Genomic DNA, 7,326 nt, shown 5'->3' with positions numbered 1-7,326 from the left:
AATCTGTAAAACTGAGCTGTATTGGTCTGTACTTTGTGTGAACTTTCAAGACATGAGTGATTTTTTTTCTCCTTTTTCCTTTCTTCCTGTTAGAGGGAAGACAAGGGGGATACTCCCAGGAAGAAAAAGGAATGAAAACACCCAACAAAATAATTTCAGCCTACAGCAAACAAAGGCCCCAATAAACTGAAGTGAGTATGCAGTGGTGGGATGTCAGAAAGAAGCGTAAATCTTAGTTTTTGTTCAGAAGGGTGAGACCCAGAACCGTATCTCCTGTCCTGGCACTCGAGAGTTTGCTTGGAACATCGTGTGCCTTCTGCAACTCCAGATGCTGCAGACTGGCCTTTCCAGGCTGGAAGCACCTGGTGCAGAAAGCAGCTCTGTAGGTGTGGGTGGGTAAGGGCAGGGAGTCTTTCCCTTCTGACATCCTCTTAAAGCACAGAGGCGTTGGGGCTGATGTTTGGCTGGGGGAAGGGATGTGCCCATTGCGGTAGGAATGGGAGAGCTTTAATTCTGGAGTTCCTTCCTGCCTTTTTTCAGGGAAAATGAGCAGCTGCCTTAGTCATGTGCTGGCTTCTGGGGTGGGAAGGGTAGGAGGTGTTTTTGGGGAGAGAGGGCTCTGGATCAGGTGGGGGGTGGTGCTGTGCTCCGTGTCAAACAGTGCTCCGTGCAGCATCAGCTGTGCCAAGGCAGAGCAGCTGGAGAGCATGTGGGCAGTGAGTAGGGACCAAACCACTGGAAAAGTGGGTGCTGAAAGAGGGGAGAGGACTGTCCCACGCACAGCAGTGCTGCAAGAGGTGCAGCCTCACACCTGAGCCTTCCCACTGGGTTTAACTTCATTGCCTCTTCTGATGCTGCAGCCCATGGGCTGGGATTCGCTGTTGGTGTGTTCTTGGAAACTTTGAGAAGCTGACTAAAAATGGTGTCAGTGAGCAGTGGTGAAACAAGGCTGAGAGCTCTTTGGTGCTGCTTCTTGCTGCCAGAGTTCCCTGGCCATCCTGATTTCAGATGACCAGAAATCTGCCAGGCCACTCTGTTAGTGAATGTGAAAGTCTCTGCCAATTAAAAGTCTCTCTCGCTTGAAGCCTCTCAGCTTTGGAAGTGTTGTCTACTTGAGGCACTGGCAAGAACTAGCCAGTTCAGGATGTAGCCAGGTTTTTCAGAAATCCCTACGGTGTGTGCGCATCATATTCATGAATTTGCTTCTCTTGTCCTGAGCATCAGAAGCTTCATTCCAAACCGAGAGGAAAACTGTGGTGCTGCCACCACTGCCGGCCACGACTGCTGCACAACGGGCACCAAACTTGACCACAACGGCCCAAAAGAGCCCCAGAACCGAGAGTGATGACCTGGACCTGCCTGCTATGGATAACCCTGCCAGGAACCAGGATCCTTTGTTTGCCACGCTCAGGAAAGTAGAGAAAGATCCCGAGGAACTATCCCAGGGCATCAACACTGGTATCCAGGAGAGCTGGTGGGAGGTTTCCTGCAACCCACGCATGCTGTGTGGTTCTCTTCTGAAACGCCCTCTCACCTAAGTGACCATTTCTGGTTGTGGGCAACTGCAGATACAAACCTGGTGGGAGAAGGAGTGTGTTTATAATAAGAAAGGGTGGTTTGCTTAAAATGAAGAAACAACAAAGCTGTGGGTTTGGCTGCAACCTGGGCCTAAGGTTTTATAGCTTTTTTACAAACTTGCTCATGACCCTTGCAGCTTTGCAAGGTTATAAAATATTCCCTGGTAATAAAATTGGATTACTTGGCTGTTTGCTGATGGCTCGGGGTGCGGGCTCTAGGGCGTTGGGGTGTGTGTGTTAGGCCAGTCTGTGCACACTGTAGTAGCTGCCTTCTCACTGCTTGCTTTTTCCTGACAATTCTCCTGCTTGTAGCCCTCACTGCTCTCTCAGCCACTGAGTGAGGAAACCTGCTGCTGGATTTCTCTGTGCTTGGGAAAAGTGTATTGGTGCAAAGCATTGTGAGCTGCCAGGTGAGAAGCCAAGGTTTCATTTCCATTGCCGGAGGGATTGCTGGGGAAGAAGGCGAGAGGGGGAGAGCCTGGAGAAGAGACTGTGCCTGGGACCAATGAACATTTTCTCTGGAAACTTAGGAAAGCCAGGCTTTGGAATGGCTTTAGGCATCTCTCTCTGACCAGCTTGCTTTCTGTGGTTTTTCAGGGATCTGCAGGGGATGACAGGAATCCTTTCCCAGTGACTTCACTGCCCAATGAAGACAAGACAAGAAGACCTCAAGTCTGAACAGTAAGTGTTTGTTTTACAGCCCTGCCTGGAGTTTCTGCAGCCACCAGGTAGGGCTGGCCCTGCAGCCACCCCGGCTTCTGCTTCCTCCTGAGCACCTCCTTTAGGAGAAAGGAGAGAGATGGGGGAGAGCTGCCCTGTGAAAGCAGCACCTGCTAAGTAGCTTGGCTACAGCTGGGCAGCACTTGAATTTTTGACTCCTTGGTGGGCCTGTGACCAGTATTGGCCAACAGAAATTCCTAGAGTTGCTGCCACGTTTTTTATTGTACATCTTAGTCATTACAAATGTTGTGTTGTCCTGTGGTGCAAGCAGTGGGGAATACTCAGAAGCTGTAACCTGCCATCCCACAGGGCCTTTGCAGTGTTATTTTCCATAAAACACAAAGCTCTGTGAGCCCCTCTGGGCAAAGGGATGCATTGCCTTGATCTGCTGGCAAACTTGCAAAAGAAAATGAGCACGATGTGCCTGGCTGAAGGGCTGGGAGGCTGTAAAAACCCTCTCCCTAAAGCGGCACCTGCTGAAAGCCAAAAGGCTTTGCAGGTCCTCTTGGAGCCAAGTGACTGCAGTCATTGACTGGACTCTGCCAGTGTGCCTGTTGGATGAGTCCAACCAAATGTTTTCTCTTCCCTCCCTTTGTTCCAGACTTTCTGCTGGACAAAGCCAGGTGACGTGACCAAGAGCCGGACTGACCTCGTGCACTGAATGAGACCGAATTTACAGTGACTCAGACTGGAATCCAGTGTGCCTTGACTAGGTCTCCAGGATGTAAATAGTTCCAAGTTCTCTGTTCTTTTGAAGCCTTACAAACAGTTCTGTTTTGTTTTTATTGTTCAATGCAAAGATCTGCATATTATTTTTGTTTGAAATACAGTTGCAAGTTATTTTGGTTACCTTTGGGAAACTTTGTGGTTTTTGAGGGTAATGCTTTTCTGCCTTGCAAAAGAAGAGATGGAGGGTGGTACCCGCCTTTAAAAAGACCACATGCAATGAATTCTCTGCATGGCCCCATGGGATGATGGTCTATAAACATGTCCATTATGAGTTACCGACAGGACAATATTCACACCTATTGCTGACAAGGACATCTGCACTTGAGCTATGTCGCTGAGGGTCTTGCTCAGTTTCAGCCTTGTCAGACCCAAGTTTGGGTGGCAAAATGACACCCAAGGTGTGCTTGGAAACAGCTCTGCCTGTCTCCTGTGGTGCAGGGATGGGACTCACAGGGAGGATTCCTTCCCAGGCTTTTTGGCATTTGGGTGGGTGGGGGTGGACAGCTGCTCTGGGTCCCTGGGATCGCTAGGGTATTGTTGTGAGTCTGAGAGCTTCCAGGGAGAGGAATCTCTTCTGATTAAAGAGGGATTAAGTGGCTGACTGTGGAACATGAGGCATATTTTGCATTTGGATATTTGCCTGCAAGCACTGGTGGTCTCAGCGAGCATCCAAGAGCAGAATTTGGTATCAAAGTCGGGCGTCCTTCCTGTGGGAGAGGACTCAGGCTCCCTCTGAGCCACACTCTGGGATGGGCCCAGTGACTTAGAAACCTGTCAAGGGAACCCAAAAGGGAATAATGAGCTGTTTGCAAGCACTTTTCCCTTGCCACAGTAACAGGGGAGGCAGCATCCACAGCACTGGTGTGTCAGGAAGCTGACACCCTTCTCTACCCAAAGATTTCCTGTTGTGTGACAGCAGCATCCTGCCATCCTCTCATCCAATGGTGTACCTGTCTTAGCCCTCTGCTGCGCTCTGTCACATTCCTTCCCCTCTCTCTGACAGACCTGTGGGAATGTGGAGAGAAGGATGGGATCCCAACATAACTGTGCTTACAAGAAAGAATTATCTCCCTTTTGCACATCATTTTGTGATGTAGGAGCAGGTCTGCACAAGTTTAGCAGTTCCCCCTTTGTAAAATTCCTGTTTGTGGGTTTGAGGCTCAAGAAATTGAACATAAATACCAGCAGAATGCCTGCATTTCCAAAATGAGTTTCTGTAGAAAGGGCTCCTGCCACATGGAAGCCTGGAGCCATTCTGCCTCCTGGCAGTGCAGGACCACCAGGATCATGGCTGGGTCTCCCTGCACCTTCAAGCGCCTGGCCTTTTACGTTGACTTTATTAAAAGCCTTAGTGCATTTCAGGGATAAGCTGCCCTAATGAGTTGAAGGAAGGTCCATGTTCCCCCTCCCTACATTACCTATCAAGCTTTTTTTACTCCTCCTCCCTGGAGCTGTCCCTGCACATAGCAAGAGGGTTGGAACGAAACCATCTCTAAGGTCCCTCCCAACCCAAGCCATTCTGTGATTCTATGAAATAACAGGAAATTAAATAAAAATCCATTGTATTTCAACCTTGAGCCAGGTCAGGGGCCTGGTTAGAAAAGATGCTCACTGTTTTCACTTGGGCCTATTCTAGGACATGAAAAAGATGACAGAATTAGTCTTTCTGTTTTACCTGTTCATTTTGTCTGCCAGCTTTGACCTTCTACAGTGAGGAAAACTTTCATTAAGGGCAGTAACCGACCTTCTGCTCAAAACAAGTGACCAGTGGGTGTGAATCAGCACCACAGACATGCAGAGCGGTGACTTTTACCCTGATGCCAAGGGGCTGGAGATAGCAGTGCCCTGCTATGACTTCAGCAGGGCTGTGCTGGCTGTCCCTGTGGCCATGGGCTTTACAGAGCATCAGCCAGTAGCCTTGGGATGCTGCACAGAAGAAGGATTTGCATGGATTTGCAATTACTTTCTCCCAGCACCTGAGTTAGGTGTGCTGATTTGCACTGTCCTATTTTTTTTCTCTTGTAAAATGCATGCAGGCAAAGATAATGTACAAGCAATTCATGGCCTCTGTTAAGTCTTGCCTATCAAGCAGATGTTTCTTGTTGGCTCTGCTGCCTCTCCCAGAACAGCCAGAGCTGCCTGCTTAGAGTATAGCTGCACTCAAGTGCCACAAAGTGGCAGCAACACCGACCTCGCTGACTGAGCCAAGGAGGAATTACAAGTTTTATCTCCTGGTTGGCTGTGCTTTATTTGCTAGCAGTTCCAGTAGAGAAAATGTGCAAAGCTTTAGAAAACAAATGCAGATGTGGTAAAATCAGCCAGCAAAAAAATGTAAGCGGAGCATGTGGAACGGAGTACTTGGGTTTGCAAAACTCTGCATTGCAGTGATGCTGAAAATAGTTCCATAACCAGTTTCAGCCTAAATGAGGACAGAAACCCCCATTTAAGGGTGGGAGCAATTTGGAGTTAAGAATTTCCCAGGCATTTGTTCTAATTAAGCTTGAATGGGCTAATTGGCTGAATTTTTATTGCCTGTTGACAACTTGTTTGTAAAATGAATCTCGGTGTCATTTGATGTGGGAGCCACGGTCCCATCACACGGGATCATGCCGAGCATCCTGCAGCTGTCCCAGCAGGCACAGCAGAGACACAGCAAACAAGGTGCACACAGCTGCTTCTGGTTCTCATCCTAGTTCAGGGCAACTAGGTCGGGCTGGAGTTGGGAAACTGTGCCAGTGTTGCATTCTGGGTACTTGGTTTTATCTTTAACAAACCTTTATTTACTCAGGAGTTTCCCCGGGTTGGTGGGGTTTGATTTTATTCCTCAGTGACTGCTGTTTGTAGATTTTTTTTTTTGCTTCTTGGTGTGTGTTTCATGCAGCTTGTTTCCAACTCCTAGAAGAGAGGAAAACACTCCACCATTTAAATGTTGTTGCAAGTGGAGGTAAGGACACAGAACTGAGGCCCTGCAGCCGGGACATAGGAAGGCACTCCGATTTGATTCATGGCAGCAAAATGATCTCAGAAAATCTGGTGCCTCGACAGCCTTAGAACTGCTGGGCTGCCTGCATCGCTATTGCTCACCCTTGAATGCAGTGAGAAAGAGGCTGCTCACCCAAGTGCTGCCTTCAGAATCTGCTGCCAGTCCTGCTTTTATTTAATTGCCTTCCCACCTCTCTAAAAGAGCCTTACCAGGTCACAGGCAACAGTTTCCTTGGTTTTGATGAATAAATTGTTTCTCACATGTTCAGTCTGCTCTATAGGCACAGTATGTTAACCCTACAAGGGTTATCAACACTGCAGTAACTGCCCCCAAATCCCACCGCCTCTGAAAGGTCCTGGAGACAGGGAGGGATCTCTCCCGGCTGGGATCATTGCTGCCTCCTGCTGCTTCTCCCGTGCAGCCTCCCGGGGCCGCTGGTTGATAAACACACGGTGTGTGGTCATCTGCCAGAGCGGACTCGGTTTTCCGCAGGGCTGCATCCCTCTCTGCAGGCAGGCGTTTCTAGTGGAATCGTTTTCCCAGCCGGTGTTCAGGGAAGTCTGCAGTCTTTCTGATGGGAGTGCACGCGTGTATTTGGTTTGTATTTTAAAATATGCAAGTATCATATGCTTTGCCTTCTAAAACTTTCTGTTCTTAGCAAAGTATTTTAGCAGGATGTCGAATCCAAAGAGTTTTGCTGCCAGCACAGCTGTATTAGGAACGAGATTTTGTTGGGGAGTATTAAAAAGTACTCGAAGCTGGAAAAGTATCACCAAATGGACCACAATCCCCTGTGAACGTAAATAAATAAGGTGTGTGGGGGTAGAGCCTACTGCCGTTGTGGGGCTGCTCCGTCCCTCAGCATGGAGTGGGGGGATATATTCCTTTGTCATCACTGTCCCCTTGCCAGGACAGCTGTTAAATCACAACAGCTTTATGTGCAGGTAGGTCACTGCAGTTTGTCACCACAGTAATTCTGTATTTTTATTTCTTTTTATACTTTGTCGTCATTAGCACATTTTCAGCAATGGTGTTTCTAAAACCAGTTCTGTACAAAATATATTTAGCTGTGGTGCCATCCAAGATTAACAGTGTGGGACTGTTCTGGGAACAGCGTTGTTCCTTGTGAACCTGCTTTGCAGTTTTCTTGCCAGTCCCTAGGGATACACCTCTAGAGGCCTGAACATGAGTGTTGGGGAGGGGGTGTGCATTGAAATACAAATGAGATGCCCATTTTAGGATCCTGTTCTGAGCTAGTACCATGTGACTTCCAGCTCTTCCCACACGCCAGAGAATCCCAGTGCTTTCGCTGTAACC

The 7,326-nt window shown here is 48.4% G+C and overlaps 1 long non-coding RNA gene across 1 annotated transcript; it reads left to right on the top strand.

Moving 5' to 3' along the window:
- Positions 1 to 979: 979 nt before the first annotated feature.
- Positions 980 to 3,111, top strand: LOC116444579. The gene is made up of 3 exons (XR_004240390.1): positions 980 to 1,987; positions 2,175 to 2,258; positions 2,899 to 3,111. It is a non-coding gene; the product is annotated as an uncharacterized LOC116444579 (long non-coding RNA).
- The last annotated feature ends 4,215 nt before the right edge of the window (positions 3,112 to 7,326 follow it).

The sequence above is a fragment of the Corvus moneduloides genome, chromosome 5 (genome assembly GCF_009650955.1).
Source record: "Corvus moneduloides isolate bCorMon1 chromosome 5, bCorMon1.pri, whole genome shotgun sequence".
NCBI classification, from domain to species: Eukaryota; Metazoa; Chordata; class Aves; order Passeriformes; family Corvidae; genus Corvus; species Corvus moneduloides.
This window is presented reverse-complemented; position numbering and strand designations above follow the sequence as displayed.